This window comes from Perognathus longimembris, chromosome 6 (genome assembly GCF_023159225.1).
Source record: "Perognathus longimembris pacificus isolate PPM17 chromosome 6, ASM2315922v1, whole genome shotgun sequence".
NCBI classification, from domain to species: domain Eukaryota; kingdom Metazoa; phylum Chordata; class Mammalia; order Rodentia; family Heteromyidae; genus Perognathus; species Perognathus longimembris.
The window spans coordinates 11,001,112-11,018,261 of record NC_063166.1 but is presented as its reverse complement, the minus strand read 5'-3'; positions in this window follow the sequence as shown (position 1 = coordinate 11,018,261).

Here is a 17,150-nt window from a genome sequence, read left to right as displayed (position 1 = left end):
GAGGTGTGGGATAATGGTGGCAGGGGTGGAGGGGCTTTAAATAGGATAATGGTTACGGGGTGCAGTCACGGGTCGCTGAGGGGCTCAGTTTTGTGAGTTTATAGTGCAGAGCTGGCAAGTCTCTTGCCCCCTTTGCAAGGAGTTCAGTGGGCTTTCAGATATAGATTAAGACTGGGCTGGACTGGGCTGGAGAAGTTCTGGAAAATTCCCTGGGCGAAGGGGAGTCAGTGAGCCAAGCCATGGGAGCAATATTATGAGAAGAAAGCAGATTCCCATCACTCATCTTCAAATGTCTGTGAGACCCCCTTCAACATTTCCTTGTGCTGTCTACAGAGGAAGAGCTGGGCCAGAGGAAAGGCGGGGAGGTGGGGTGAGTGGTTTGGGCTCACGGCGCCCGGCTGGGGCCATCTCCCCACCCCCGGCCTGCCCTCAGCCTCTGGCCATTCAACCTCTCACCCTGAGCGCACCCTGGCTGCTTGCCCATCTCCCCGGCAGATAAAGCCTCAGACGGATGGCAAACAGCGCTGGCTGCTGGAGTCAGTACTGGGCTGATTCACCCCGCGGTTTGTGGCTGTGCCAGCCTCGTGGGTCCCCTTGGGATGCTCTGCCCCTCCCGATCACTTGTCTTGGGGACTCTTGAGCAACAGGCAGGCACCTGGGCGTGAGAATGGCTCTGGCTCATGCTAAATGGTCACGGAGGACCTGTCTGCCCCGCCCCGTGGGTGACTAGAGAATTGCCCCAGTGCAGTTTCAGTATCAGGGTGGGGCTGTGGCGTGGGGTGGGGCCCTGTCAGCTGCAGACATGCTGGCAACAGGTGTGGGGTTCTCCACCCAAAGTGCTCCCAGAGTGCTCTCCACCTGTGCTGGTCTCTGAAGGACTCGGCGTGTCAATGACCAGGCTTCGCTTTCTACAGGCTAGCTGCTGCTGCGGCTCTCCCCACATCCTTATGAAATACCGTTTCCATGTTTCTTATCACCATAGGATTCACGTTTCCTTTTGGGTGCCTCTTTTATGGCACGCATCACGTGCTCTCCCAGTGAGCTGCACACCCAACCTCTATTTTTTTTTTAACTTTTTAGTGAATGACTTCTGTAGGCATTGAATAGAAGAAATTGGAGAGAATACAACTTGCCAACAATGTTGATTTTCGTGTTTTACATTCACATTTCTAGGTGCTGCAAACTATTTTTAAGGACAATTTTTTTATTTTTAAAATTTGAGACAGTGTTTTCCTACATGGTCCAGGCTAGATTCAGGCAAGTCTCCCAAATGCTGGGATTAAAGTTTTATACTACCAAACCTGGCTCAGAAACCATGCTTCAGAGTTTAAAAAAATTAGTATATAATTTAGTATGAAAGGGTTTTATTGATATTTCGATTCATAAGAAACATTTTATATCATCATTGTTGTACTGAGGGATGAACTTAGGGCCTCAAGTTCTCATTCAGCTTTTCTGCTCATGCCTGGTGCTCTACCATTTGAACAACACCTCTACTAGTGCCTTTTTGCTAATTAATTGGAGGCAAGAGTATGGAGGATTTTTCTGCTGCCATAGCTTAAAACCAGGACCCTCAGATCTCAGCCTCCTGAATATCTAGGATTACAGGTGGGAGCCACTAGCACCTGGCTGAGACATATTTTAAAGTAAGTTTAAGCCCCTTTGTACATCACCTTTATAATAATAATTTTTAAAAGTAAATTTAGGGCTGGGAATGTGGCCTAGTGGTAGAGTGCTTGCCTTGCATACATGAAGCCCTGGGTTCGATTCCTTAGTACCACATACACAGAAAAAGCCAGAAGTGGCGCTGTGGCTCAAATTGTAGAGTGCTAGCCTTGACCAAAATGAAGCTCGGGGACAGTGTCCGGGCCCCAAGTTCAAGCCCCAGGACTGGCAAAATAATATTAAAAAATGTAAATTTAAAGATTGAGGTAATAATTCACGGGTAGAGTGCACGCACTAGCATGCTCAAAGCCCTAGTTCAATTGTCACAATGTGGCTGTTTAATCATTTACCAGATTTTAAAGGACCCGGAGTTGGGGACATAGATCAGTGTACCCTGCCTTCTTAGCCTGTGGAAGCCCCCCCCCCCCCCCCAGTGGTGGTAACTGACACTTTAACTTAAGGCCTTGCACTTGCTAGGCAGGAGGGCTCCCACTTGGGCCGTGCCTCCTGTCCACGGCTCCTGCTACATCCCGTGGGCTCTCCTCACTGGGCAGGCTCGAGAGCCACACCGCTTCCCTCCCAGGCTTGTTGGGACAGAGACACCGGCTGATGTGTGTTGAAGCATTGTGCCTAACTTGGGAGGCTCTGAGAGTTGGCAAGCTCTGAGTTTTTCTTTGCATCATCAACCTACCCCGCCCCCCCCTTAATTACTCACTTGTAGTTCAAAGGTAACCCATGACCATGGCAAAAGAGACAGAGAGAGAGACGAAAGAAACAGAGACAGCGAGAGAGCACTTGTCAACAAAAAGAGAAGAAAGGATCTGATAGTTTGTGGTTCCAAGGTCTCTGTGTTTCTTTATTGCTTGTGCTTGGCCTGGGAGCTTCCTTTGTGTTCAGGGCTTCTGTGGTGGGGTCCTCACTTTGCAAAGAAAGAACTAGATTGCAGAAGTAGGCAGTGCCTCAAGGTCATGCGTGGTAGGAAGGTGAGGCTGGGCTTCAAACAGCCTGGGAGCTGGGCCACAAAGAGCCCTCAGGGGCGATGTGTACAGGCGGTCTCAGCGGGTGATGCCAGTATTTCCCCTGAGGCACTCAGTCCCGGGGTCCCCGAATGGGCAGGTTGTGAGTAAGCCCCCTGACTTGAGGTTTTTGTTTTGTATGGGTATGTTTATGTGTCTGCACTGGGGCTTGAACCCAAGGCCTGGGTGTTATCCCTCACTGGTGCTCTTCTACTTCCAGGTTTTAATGGCAGTTGGAAGGAAGAGTCTCACAGGCTTTTCTGCCTGGGCTGGTTTTGAACTGTGGTCCTCAGATCTCAGCTTCTCGAGTCACTAGGATGACAGGCGTGAGCCTCTGGCGCCCAGCGAGGTCCCTTGGTGTCGCTTTCGCAGGGATACAGAGTATGCAGTCTCGTTGCCAAGGTTGGCAGGTGCCTTAGTTCTGGGTGTCTCCCTCACTTTAAGGGTGCTCTTGCTCTGCTTTCCGGTCTTTCCTGTTTTCTGCCTGTCTGGCTCAGGCTTCCCAGCACACACTTCCATTGTTTTCTAGAAGAAGCAAACATTCTCTTAGCAGCTGATACACTCCCATGTCCAAATCGTGCACGGTGCTAGGTGGAGTCAGATCCATAGAGGGTGAATTCTGTCCCTGGATCTATGAATCCAGCCAACTGGCCGCTTAGATCTGGTGGTGCTGAGGGTCAGGTGGAGGGACCGTGTCCCATCTACGCACCCCTACGCTAGCGTGCACCCCAGAGCAAATAGAGCAGTGACAGCAAGAGGGGACCAGGTGGGCACCACCACTGGAGGATTGAAGGACTGACAGCCGGCCAGCTGTCTGGCTCCTGTCTGTCACCCTAGCTACTCAGGAGGCTGAGAGCTGAAGAACATGGTTCAAAGCCAGCCTGGGCAGGGAACTTCACAAGACTAAAAGCTCCAATGAGCTACCCATAAGCTAGAAGCGGAGGTGTGGCTCAAGGGATAGAGCCCAGCCTTGAGTGACCTGACAGCTTCTGTCTGCATTGTGCACATGTGCAAGCGGAAGCTTAGAGAAGGAAAACAAGACGGGGAAATGCTACAGCCAGGGCTAGAATCCTAGACAGACGCTTCCTCCTGGCACACGTCTGCCTCGGGTGTGCTGTTAGCTGCCCTCATTACAACTGGGCCTGGGGCAGAGGCTGGTGAGCGTGCCCCGCCCCCCCCCCCCACCAGAGGCAGGAAGGGAGCAGGGGCCCAGTGGGCCTAAAGGTCACAAAGCTGTTGGAGCTCACAGTCACCTGCTCCCCTGCCTTCCTGGCGGAATCCACCACTGTCATGGCAGAAGCCGGCTCCTGGCTGTGACCCTCCCAGGTCACACAGCCTGCAATCCCCGGCCTGGATCGCCAGGTGGCGGAAGAGAGCACTATTCAGTTCCGGCCTAGGGGAGCCTGGGGGACGCTGTGGTCCCCTTTGCTGACCGTGAGTGAGACTTGAGACTCCAGAGGCGCCAGGAGGACGGAGTGGTGTTCTACCTGAGAGAGAGTGTGTGTGTGGGTGTGTGTGGGTGTGTGGGTGTTGTGACAGGGTGGGGGAGGGGTGGCATGTTCAGGTGTCGCCAGGAAGGCGGGGAGAAAGCCATAAACCTGGGCAATGTCCTCCTTATCAGCAGGACCTTCTGCTGGGTCAGTCGGGCAGAGTTCAGAGTCCACCCCGATGGCAGGGTGGCCTAGGTATGGGGAGGATGGGGGCGTGTCCAGTGTCTGGGGACTCTCCTGGGAAAGGGGTGCTTCCTGAGCCCTAAACACCCAGACCTAGAACGGAGCAGAGCCCATTCCCAACCAGCCTAGCCATTTCGCATGGCGCAGGCACAGCCTCAGTTTCCCTGCTTGTAGGTGAGTGGAAACAACGGGCCCTGGCTTCCCCGTGCAGTGTGCCGGTGTGCTAGGCCGGGAGCTTGCACAGCCAGGCACTAGTAGCTCACACCCCTAGCTGCTCAGGAGGCTGAGAGCTGAGGATCACGGTTCAAAGCCAGCCTGGACAGGAAAGTCGGTGAGAATTCATATCTCCAATGAACCCCCCAAAAATCAGAAGAGGAGCTGGGGCACAGGTGGTGGAATTCCAGCCTGGAGGGAAGGAAACAAAGGGACATGGCCCAGGCCTCGAGTTCAAGCCCCAGGATGGGCATAAACAGGAGACTATAAAGAGCCCTCCCCGAGCCACTTGGCCACGGGTGGCGATTCCGTTGGCAGGACCCTCCAGGGACAGCAGTGGACTCTCAGAGAGCGACAAGTGCCATCACCCCGGGTGGCCTGCCTGGGCGGGGGGGGGGGGGGGGGGGCGTCAGCCCGCTGCCTCTGGAGCCCAGGTCTCCCTTCTCACGTGGCTCAGAGGCGGGTTCGAATACCGGCTGCGGCAAACTTCCACTTGGGTTTCGCCCTTGTTTTTCCTTTTTCGTTCCGTGGGCACCGGGGTGGGGAGCTTTTGATGTCACTGGGAATTATTTTGAAACTACCACCTTCCACGGGGCGCTGCCGGAGCCGGGCGGTCGCCATGGAGGTTCTTTTTTTAGTGTGTAAACAGCTGGGCTGCGGCAGCTGTGGCGGAAGCCGCCGGTGGATGCCGGCTGCCCGGCTCGGATTTCCTAGGCAGAAGGATGCCATGCCTTCTCAACTCCCCCGTTAGGAAGCCCAGAAGACAGGGTGCGGACACCACAGGGCCCGGTTCTTCCAGTGGCTTCACCTGGGGAGACCTCGCGGGCCGTCCAAGCCGCAGCGAGGGGACGGAAATAGCAGCGGGGGCGCCGCTTCTCCAAAGTCAAGGTAGAAAACGCGGCTTGGCAGTCAACGCGTGAAAAACAAACAACACCAGCCACCAACCACTGTTTATCGAACACAGCGTGTGTGTGTGTGTGTGTGTGTGTGTGTGTGTGTGTGTGTGTGTGTGTGTGTGTGTGCCGGTGCCAACTGGGGCTTGAACCCAGAGCCTGGGTGTCGTGCCTTGGCTTTTTCACTCAACTTCTAGTGCTCTACCGCTGGAGCCCCTTTCCACTTCTTGGTGGTGGTGAAGGATCTGTCTCATGGACTTTCCTGCCTGGGTTGGCTTCAAATCTCCACCCTCAGATCTCAGCCTCCTAGGTAGCTAGGGTGACAGGCGGAAGCCACAAGCACTTGGCAGAGAACATTCGCTTTGTACAGGTTCTAAGCCCAGCCAGGGCTCCCGAGAGGAGGGGAGGGGAGACTGAAATCGTGGGGAGGGAGCTCTGCTAGAAGCTGGAGCGGCCCAAGCAAAGGCCCTGGGGTTGGAATGTGTGAAGGATGTTACAGGGGAGTTTGCTGGAAGAGACAAGCCTGTGTTCAGTATCTCCTGGTGCTGAACACTTCCAGCCCCCAAAGAGCTGTAAGCAATGCAGCGCTTTGGAAAGCAGTGGAATCATAGCTAACACTGAGAATTCACAGTGTGTGTGTGTGTGTGTGTGTGTGTGTGTGTGTGTGTGTGTGTGTATACATGTGCACATGTGCCCTGGTACTAGGACTTGAACTCAGACCCTCACATTCTTGCTTGACTTTTGTGCTCAAGGTTAGTGATCTACCACTTTAGCCAAGAGCTTCACTTCTGGCTTGTTGCTAGTTAGTTGGAGATAAGAGTCTCGGGAACTTTCTTGGGCCGGGCGCTGGTGGCTCACGCCGGTCATCCCAGCTACTCAGGAGGCTGAGATCTGAGGACTGTGGCTTGAAGCCAGCCGGGCCAGTACTTATTTCCAATGAATCACAGAAAAAGCTGAACGCGGCGCTGTGGCTTGAGTGGTAGAGCACAAGCCTTGAGCAAAGAAGCTGAGAAAGTGCCCAGGTCCTGAGTTCAAGCCCCAAGACTGGCAAGAAAACAAAACAAAACAAAACCAACAACCTTGCTGGGCCTGGCAGGTCCTTGAGGGTTGGGAATTCCGGCCTGGGAATTTTTCCAATATTCTGCCAGCTGTTTCTTCTCTCTGCGTGGTTGATTACGTTTCATTCTGCTCCAGCTCCTCCTTTCGCTTTCAGTAAGGCAACGCAGACGGGCACGGAGGGTGGGAGCTGGCACCGGCCCACGCAGACCCGTGGCACCAAGGGAAGGCACGGGGGGGGGGGGGGAGAGGAGGAAGCAGGGACGGAGCGGGGGAAGTGAGGGCCGCACGGGCCACCTCCTGTGTTTCCTGGTGGTCTTCCCATCTTTCAGCTCTGGGCATTCATGAGACCTTGGTTTGAGAAGGTTCCTGTCAAAAGTGCATGTCTGTTTCTTTGGAGGATGACACCCTAACCCGGTAACACTGGGATGTCTGACAGGCTGGCGGGTTACCTAACAGAGAGGAAACCAACGAAAAGGGAATGGGGAGGGTTGTATGTATGTTATGTGTATATTCATTTATTTGCCAGTCCTCAGCCTTGGACTCAGGGCCTGAGCACTGTCCCTGGTTTCTTTTTGCTCAAGGCTAGCACTCTGCCACTTGAGCCACAGCGCCACTTCTGGCCATTTTTTGTATATGTGGTGCTGGGGAATCGAACCCAGGGCCTCATGTATAGGAGGCAGGCACTCTTGCCACTAGGCCATATCCCCAGCCCTGTTTTTATTTTTTGAGATGTGTCTGGTTGCCCTGTCACAGCCTCCGGTGTGCCGAGATTACAGGCCTGCCCCACCATGCCTGACTAGCCAGTACATTTTAAGGGAGAGCGGAAGCTGTAAGGGAAGAGCTGGCGCATGGAAGGTAGATTGGGGAGGGACATCGTGCTCCAAGCAACTACAGGTGACACACCTGCGCACTCATCTTTACATGGGAAGAGTTTTGTGTGTGAGTGCCAATCCTGGGGCTTGAACTCATAGCTCCACTTCTGGCTTTCTTGGCGATTAGTCGGAGATAAGTGGCTCCTCTCATAGACTTTTCTGCCTCAGCTGGCTTTGAACTGTGACCCTCAGATCTCAGCCTCTTGAGTAGCCGGAATGAGCCACCGGCACCAGGCGACATTTTGTTTGTGTGTTTGTTTGTTTCACTGCATCGTTAGGTTCCAAGAATGTGAGCAGGTGCGTAGGGTCCCCGGAGAACCCTTTCCTGTGGTAAGGTTGGCGCCCTGGCACCATTGGTTGGTCCCTGCAGCGTTGGGTCTCCGGGACGGTCTCTTGGATGACCTCTGGGTGGACAGCGTTGGCTTCCTGCAGCGCATAGTTAAGCAAAGTGGCTGAACTGAATGGCTGGTGTTTCTGCTTAGAGACAGGTAGCTCTGCCTGGGCACTTTTCTTTTTCCATTTGGATTTTACTGTGCAGCTCAAGCTGGCCTCGAACTCTCGATCTTCCTGCCTCATCTTCCAGAATGCTGGGATTACAGATCTGAATGGCCAGGCTTGGCCTGGGCTTTTTCAGAACAAGACATCCTAGCTCCCCAAGAGGCTGAAATCTGAGGATTGTAATTTGAAGCCAGCCTGAGCAGAGAAGTCCCTGTGAGACTCTTATCTCCAATCAACCACTCAAAAGCCCAAAGTGGCGCTGTGGCTCAAAGTGGTAGAGCGCTAGCCTTGAGCAAAAGAGCTCAGGGACAGTGCCCAGGTCCTCAGTTCAAGCCCCACAACTGCCCCCCACCCCCAAAAAAGACTTAAACTCGGCACTGGTGGCTCATGCCTGTAATCCTGAGGAGGCTGAGATCTGAGGATCTTCCAACCTGGGCAGAAACGTCTGTGAGACTAAGATCTCCAATGAACCACCATAAAGTCTAAAGTGGGGTGTAGCTCAAGTGCTAGAGTGCCAGAGTTAAGTGGAAAAGGCCAAGGGTGTAAAAGAGGCCCTGAGTTCAAGCCCCACTACCAGTACAAGGAAACAAACAAAAACCCCTCTAGGCTGGGGGCTCAGCTTTACCCAGTAGAGCTGAGTCTTTAGTCATTCATTCATTCATTCATTCATTTCCAGTACTGGGGCTTGAATTTGGGGCCTGGGCACTGTTCCTTAGCTTACTTGCTCAAGGCTGAGTTTCAGTTTTAGTTACAGGTCTTCTTGAGTTACAGCTCCACTTTTGGCTTTTTGCTGGTTATTTGGAGATAAGAGCTCATGGATTTTCCGGCCCAAGCTGGCTTTGAACCTCAATCCTCAGAGCTCAGCCTCCTGAGTAGTTAGGATTACAGGTGTGAACCATGGACATCCAGCCTGCTCTGTGTGTGTGTGTGTGTGTGTGTGTGTGTGTCGGTCCCAGAGCTCACACTCAAGGTCTGTGCCGTGTCCCTGAGCTTTTTTTTTTTTTGCTAGGATTACAAGCATGAGCCACTGGTACGGGGCTCGCCTTGTGTCTTTTAAATACAAAAAAAAAGGCCACACGGAGCAGATGTGCTGTGTGTGTCTGGGGATTGAACTGAAGAGACGTGAGGCCGAGCGGGCGAGCGCCTGACCCTGCACAACAGCTGTTTCCTCGCAGCCTGCTACCCTGGGGCGCAGCTGCCGCCCCTCCCCCTCCCTGGAACTGGTGGGCGGAGGTGCGTGGGTGGGCAGCGGGGGGGGGGGGGGGGGGGGAGGGGGGGCGTAGGAGAGAGGGAGGAGGGAGGGAGGGGTAAGGAGGGCAGTTATGGAGAGAGAGAAGAGAGAGAGGGAGATCAAGGAAAGGAAGGGCACCTGGCTGGGAACTGGGGGGGGGGGCTGGGGGAGGAGATCTTTGATCACACAGCTTTGGTGGCTTCCGCCACATTCTTCCCCCTCCACATCCCCCCCCCCATACTGGTGGGTTGGAGGGCAGCTGGGAGCACAGCTGGGCCCCCCACCAATTCCCTTAGATGTTTGAAAAAGCCATCTAGCCACTCCCTCTAATTGAGGCGCCAAGTCGGCAGCCCAAATGCCTGGCCGAGGGGGGTTGGGGGTGAGGGAGGCTGGGGGGGGTCGGTGCCTGATCCCCCCAGGTCTGATCGATCCTGGGAAACTATTGTCATCCCCCTCCCCCACCCCCAGGCTCCAGGACAGGGCTGTGTCTTGCTGACCCCTTTCTAATAAAATCCTCCAGAACACATTTCACGGCAGGAAGCGCCTTGGGCCAGCGTGACCCCCATTTCACAGATGGAGAAGCTGATGGCCCAAGTCTCTGGCTGTGGAGCCTCCGGCTGGTCCTGGGATAAGGAGGTTCGCTGCATAGCACCACCCACCAGCCGCAGTGGGCTGGGTGGAGTGGGGTGGGGGAATCCTCAGCCAGGTGCTGGTGGCTCACACCTGTCACCCTCGCTTCTCAGGGGGCTGCAATCCGAGGATCACGGTTCAAAGCCAGCCTGGGCAGGAAAGACCATGGGACTCTCTGATCTTCAAGTCACGAAGCCAGAAGCAAAGCTGTGGCTCAACTGGTAGAGCACCAGCCTTGAGCAAAAAAAGCCAAGCAAGAGTGAGAAGCCCTGAGTTCAAGCCTCAGTACAAGCAAAGGGTGGGGGGGGAACCTGCTAGGATGGAGAGACAGCGGCACCCAGCAGAGCTGGGGTTTGCACCTGGGCTCCGTGCCTCCATGCACCCAGGAAGCATCAGCTAGGAACTTGCAAGAAATGAGCTTCTTTGGGCCCTAGCCCAGATCTACGGAATTAGAAACGTAGGCCCAGGGGTCAAGAGTGTTTACTGCGGGCCCTGTGGAATCACCGGCACTTCCAGTGAATGGAAATGGCGGGCCAGATCTCAGCATACACTCACCCACTGAGGATAGCACGCCCTGGAAGGGTACACATTTGACCAGAATGTTCTAGAAAGGCAGAGCAGGGCAGCCTGCTTCAAAGAACCCAGGGGGGAGATCAGGGGAGAGGAGGAGCCCAGGCAGGACAGACTAGGGTTCAGCCTCCCCATCCCCCCCCCAAAAAAATAATTATACAATTTTAATTCCTACCACGGTTCAGCCCCTTGGAGAGACACATTGATGGTGCTTGTTAGTCTTGGCCCTCGTTCAAGGAGGCAGCTCCGAGTGGGGCTGGGGCGCCTTTGTTTGTGTGGTTTAACTCTCAGCCCAGTTTTCCAGGGCTGATTAGATATCCCTGCTCACAGCACAGCGCAGATCTCTGCTCATCTAGATTCCCTGGAGAGGGGCTTGAAGCCATGTTACCCTGAGGACTGAGAGGAGCTGAAGGCCCAGGGCCCAGCCCCTGCTGCTGACGGTATGCTCTGTACCTACGGTTTGCATATTCCATAAGCAGCAACAGGAGTCAGAAACCAACCACAGCTAGAAACTGGGGGCTCACGCCTGTCATCCTAGCTACTCAGGAGGCCGAGATCAGAGGATCACAGGTCCAAGGAGAGTCTGAGAGTCATGGGGTTTGATATCAGCGTCTCAGCACTGCCCTGAGCTATTTCACTCAAGGCTAGCAGTCTCCCACTTTGAGCCACAGCATCATTTCCGGTTTTCTGGTGGTTCATTGGGGATAAGAGTCTCAAGGACTTTCTTACCTGGGCTGGCTTCAAAGCACGGTCCTCAGGTCTCAGCCTCCTGAGTAGCTAGGATCACAGGTGTGAGCCACCAGTGTCCACCTTCTGTGAGACTCTTATATCCAAACCAGCAAAAAGCTGGAAGTAGAGCTGTGGTTCAAGGGGCAGAGTACAAGCCTTGAGCAAAAAAAAAAAAAAAAGTTCAGGGACAGTGCCTAGGCCTGAGTTCAAAGTTCCACACACATCAGTAACCCTGAGATATGAGAGTCAGAGGCAGATATAATAATAGCACCCTGACTCTGTCTAACCAGGTCATAGGCAGTAACTCACTTACTTTACAGATAAGGAAACCGAGGCACAGAGACATCTAGAAGCAATTGAGTGGAGCAATTGAGTGGAAAATGTCATATATGGGGAAGGTTCCATGGAAGTGGCATCTCTTTCGTGAACTCGTACAGGTGTAGTGGTGTGCACCTGTAGTCCCAGACACACTTCCAGTTTGGGGGAAACTTTGTGGAAATGTCATACAAATGTGTATACCCTCCCCCAATGGAAACTGCAACAATCCAGCTCTTGTTATGAAGACTGTTGACCAGAACTTGCTATAAATGTGGAAATGAGAGGAGGTACTTTCTGGAGGAAATGAGGATTAAGCTGGGATAGGAAAAAACCAAGAGAGCTGGGCATTGTTGGTTCACATCAGTAATCCTAGCTACTCAGGAGGCTGAGATCTGAGGATTGAGGTTCAAAGCCAGCCCGGGCAGGAAAGTCCGTGAGCCTCTTATCTCCAGTGAACCACCAGAAAACCAGGAGTGGTGCTGTGGCTCAAAGTGGTAGAAGGCTAGCCTTGAGCTGAAGAGCTCCGGGACAGCGCCCAGGCCCTGAGTTCAAGCCCCAGGACCGTCATAGGCAAGGCCTCTGGGACAGGCATGCTTCTGAACCCTGGCTAGCTGAGCCCAGCCCCCCCTTTCAGGGCACTGCTGTTGAGGAGCAGCTGGGCCTGTGGGGAGACCTAGCCCTCTGACGGGTCAGAAGCGGAGATGGCACCAGGCGAACTCCTCCAGCTCTGTTTACAGAAAACAATGTGCCTTTGGCTGACTCTGGCCGGCTTCCCTGAGCGATTAGAGCCACTGGCAGGGCGGAGGGGTGCAGTGCTCCCAGGCGGGGCGCCTCCCCCATCCACACGCCTGTCCTGCCCCCCTTCCCTCCCCCACCAAATTCCCACAGCCAGGGTGTGTGTGTGTGTGTGTGTGTGTGTGTGTGTGTGTGTGTGTGTGTGTGCCTGTCTGTCTGCAGTACCCCTGCCCTCCCTGGAAACACCTGATGAGGCTGAGCCTCAATGACGGGTCGCCTGGTCCCCATGGGAGATGAAGTGAGCCCCCACCCCATGCGGGAGGTCCACCTTTCAGCAGAACCGCCAGAGCCGAGAGGCGCAGAGCAAGAACGACGGAGGCCTGAGCCACCTTTCCCGGGCACAGTGGGGGTACGGCCTGATGAGGAGCTGCTGAGCTGGAGGCCAGCAGGCTCCCCCGGGGCTCATGGAGATAGAGAGCTGTGGGCCAGGGCCTAGGACTCAGACGGGGACTAAGTGACACCCCCCATGGACTTGCTGGGGTCCAGAAGGCTCTCCTAGCTCCCCTTCCCTCCACCCGCAGGTCATCCCTGCGGCCAGCCTGATGTATTTCTGAAGGAGAGGGCTGTCGCCCCCCTCTACTGTATTATACCCCCCCGCCCAACCCCCCCCCCACCCCAGTGGGCGGCCGAGGGTGCCTAGGAGCTCCCTGCTTTAGGCTCCAGAGAACTCCGTTGTTAAATATTCCAGAATGTTGTGAGCTGGTTGTTAGACAGAACCGGCATTTAAAATCAAATTATATGAACCAGTGTTTCTCAACCTTTTGTTCAGTGTTGCCTCCCAAGGAGCCTTTTGTTTTCTTCTTTCCTTTTGGTGGTGGGGGGGGGGCTGACTTCAGCTACGAAGAGTCTTTTTGGACATTTTCCTTCCACTCATCTAACCTCAATCCCCTCCTCCATGCCCAGGAGATTTTAATATTACAGACACACCTTCTACCTGTTTATGCATACATGCATGGCTAAGAGTAAACTTGCTTTTGTTCCCTCCATGACAAAAGGGAGTGACACCTCCAAAATACAATGTTCAGAATGTATTATATAAACTGAGTTATATATATATGTATATTATTATATATATATAATCTGTACCCACAATTCACCACTTCCTAGTCATTTTGCTATTATTGATTCTTTTCTTTTTAGGCAGGGTCTTCTCAATATGTAGCTTAGGTTTGTCAACATACCCATAATCATCCTATCAGAAGTCTCCCTAGGGCTGAGATTACAGGCAAGTACCACCCTTCCTGGCTTTGATTCTTTTGAGGTTATGAATCCCCTCCCCCCCCACCAAAGATAGCTGATTGTTCAGCATTTACTAGCACACCGCGGGGGGGGGGGGTCAAGAAAAGATGGCGATGAGCCCAGTGTTGGTGTCTCACGCCTGTAATCCTAGCTACTCAAGAGGCTGAGATCTGAGATATTTGAAGTCATCGCAAGCAGAAAACTCTGTGAGACTCTTCTTTCTTTCTTTTTTTTTTTTTTTGGCCAGTCCTGGGCCTTGGACTCAGGGCCTGAGCACTGTCCCTGGCTTCTTTTTGCTCAAGGCTAGCACTCTGCCACTTGAGCCACAGCGTCGCTTCTGGCCGTTTTCTGAATATGTGGTTGCTGGGGAATTGAACCCAGGGCTTCATGTATACGAGGCAAGCACTCTTGCCACTAGGCCATATCCCCAGCCCCTCTTATTTCTAATGAATCAGCAAAAAGCCAGAAGTAGAGGTGTGGCTCAAGTGGTAGAGCACCAGCCTTGAGTGCAAAAATCTAAGGGACAGAGCCCAGGCCTTGAGTGTAAGCCTCAGTACTGGTTTGGACACACACACACACACACACACACACACACACACACACACGAAAGATAACTCCTCACCTTTGAAGAATCCTGGGAGGACCTGAGGAATGAACCTCCATGGAGACAGGGAAAGGAGGAAGCGGAGGAGAAGGGCATCCACTCTGGACTGATGGGGCTGAGCGGTATTTGAGAGTGGCAAGTGTGTGGAGGTGACTGCCCCTTTTGCCCCCAGGCTGCCTGCAGGACTGAGTGCTTGGAGCTGGTGACCCTGTGCAGCCATTCCCAGCCCGACCCCTCCCCCCTTTGGTGAGCCACACCCTGCCCCCCCCCAACACAGGGAAGGGCCCCACCTGTCTGGGCTGTGGCCGAGACACGTGAGCTAGTGGGCTGCCTGCCAACCATGCCCTGTTCCTAACCCCGGGGCCTTCCGTGTGGCTAGTGGGAGCTAGGACCCTTCCAGAGGAGAGGACGGCGTTTGGTGGGCCCTCAACCAGTAAGGCTGGAGTCTTTGGAAGAAGAGGGAATTTGGGCCCAAGGGGACAGCGGGCTGCCCTGGCACAGATGGTCCCCAGGGTGGCACTGGACAGCCTGCCGGTGGAGGCTGTGGCCCGGCCCGGCCCGTTGTCTGTCCTCCGGGGGGGCGGGGCTGCGGATGGCAGCCTGGCAGAACAAAGAGCCCCGTGGTCCCGCGCAGCCTGGCGCTTCCTGCCTTTCATTCCCGGTGGCGCATTTCTCCAGTGTGAGGTCTCCTCCTCCTGCCTGCGCAGGGCTCGGCTCCAGCGGGAGGCCCGGCCCGGGCAGGCGTGTCTCTCCCAGCACCTCACAGGGCACAGTTCAATGCCAGGCACAAAGGGCACCCCATTGGGCCCCCTTCCTCTCTGCCAGCCTCCGCCACCGCTGCCAGCACTCAGGTGCTTGTCAAAATTCATGCCTTGGAATCAAGTCAGGGAATCAAGGAAAGGCAGCCATAGGGATGGGGGGGCTCCTCTTTCATCCCTCCCCCCCCCCCCGTCCTCCCCTTCCTCAGCTCAGAGACCCTCCACCCATTCCATTTCCCAGGTTTGATTGAGGACCCCTGCCCCCTCCCTCCCTCCCTCCTTCCCTTCCTCCTTCCCTCCCTCCCTCCCTCCCTCCCTCCCTCCCTCCCTCCCTCCAAGCTGTGCCATGTCATTCCTGTCTCTCTCCCAGGTGACATGGGGTCTAGGTCTTGCCTCTTCTGTGCCTTTATTTCTCGGCATCCCTCCTCAGACAGAATGGACCAGACAGGAAACTGGTGGCTGCCCAAAGCCAAGTCCTAACTCTGTTACTTAGGGGCCACGGAAGACTGAGATTGTAATTCAGGCTGGACGCCAGCTTCAATAATATGCCGCTGCCCTTTTCCCAAAGACAATTTGACCATCTCCACCAAAACGCTGCGTGCCTTCCCCTTCACCCAGCACTTCCGCTTCCGAGGAGATGTCGGGTGTGTGGAGGTGTCCCACGCGGAGCCAGGTCGCTGCAAAGGGCAGCTTCCGGTGTGTGTGTGTGTGTGTGTGTGTGTGTGTGTGTGTGTGTGTGTGTGTGTGTGTTTATTTCGTGGAACTGGGAGATCAGGGCCTCACACGTGCATTTTACCAATAGGGCTCACAGCCCTTTTGTTTTATTTGAAGTGGGTGCCCCCTAACTTTGCCTGGGCTGGCTTTGGACCTCGATCCTCCTGTCTCTGCCTCTGGACTAGCTGGGATTACAGCATGTGCCACCATGCTTGTTTTGTTTTATTTTTCTTAAGACAAAAATCTTACTTTGTAGCCCAGGCTGGCCTTGAACTTTTCTGAGTGTGCTGGGATTACACAGACAGGTGTGTGCAACCACGCCTGGTCCTCCGCGGGCCTCATTTGATGGGTTAGGGTACATCCACAAAGAACAAACTCTTGTGCCATGAGACAAAAAGGGAAGAGGATGTTATCTTTGAGCGTAAATGGGACGGGGCGTACGATGCTGCGTGGAGTTGAGAAGGAGGGTGAGAAGCGGTGTATGGGTGGCTCATCACCCCTGTGGGAAAGAGCCAGGAGGAATGTGTTACACGCTCTACACAGGGGCATGGGGCGGGGGGGGGGGCAGAGTGTGCACAGGAAACCCAGCCAGCGAGCCCTGTGGGGAGAAAGATGGCAGATGGGAGACTGCGGTGGGAACACAGCTTCCCACTCAATAGCATTCGGATGTTTTGAATTTTGTATCATGTCAGTGTTACAACTGTGTCAATGGGAAATAAAAACCGAGGAAATTAGCCAGACACTGCTGGCTTGCAACGGCGGAATCCTAGGTATTCAGGAGGCTGAGATCTAAAGGCTTTCTGAGCTGGAGGCTAGCGCTTGACCACCTGAGCCATGCCTCCACTTCAGGCTCGCTCCTTCCTTCCTTCCTTCCTTCCTTCCTTCCTTCCTTCCTTCCTTCCTTCCTTCCTTCCTTCCTTCCTTCCTTCCCTCCCTCCTTCCTTCCTTTGTTCCTTCCTTCCTCCCTCCCTCCCTCCCTCCCTCCCTCCCTCCCCTCCCTCCCTCCCTCCCCCCCCTCCCTCCCTTCCTTCCTTCCTTGTAGTTATCTGGAAAAAAGAGCCTGAAAAACTTTCTTGCCTGGGCTGGCTTTGAGCCGGGATCCTCCGATCTCAGCCTCCTCACTAGTAGCTAGGACGACAGCATCTATCATTGAATCAGTGGCATGGAAGTGATTCGACTGTGAAGAGGGAAAGGATGGAAGCAAGGAGAAATCACAGAGAGGTCACGAAGACGCAGAACATTCCAGAGAAGCAATCAGAACAGAGCCAGTGCCTGGCTACGGGCGGGGCATCCAAAGAGAGCCTGAGAGGGGACAGGGGCCGCCCGGACCCCCTCCCGGCCTCACTTTGGCTCCAACTTCCTCTTGCATTCTAAAGGAGGTGCTCCATGCAGAGTTCCAGAGGGATCTCAAGGGGGTGAGGGGGAGGGACGACCCACTGGCCTTGTCGGGCCCTGAGGCGGTGGCCAGCTTTGCCAGTGGACTGTATTCAGCCTGTCAAGGGTTGACAACACCACCTCCCCTCCCGTGTCTATTTAGAATGCTCTTGGTAGAAGGACACCATGAATGATTACAAAGTAACCTGCTTGGGGAGTTCTGGTTCATTAACCAGCTGTGTGAGACTTTGGAAAAATCGTTCTAACCCCTCTGGGGCCCAGACTCCTCAATCTGTAAG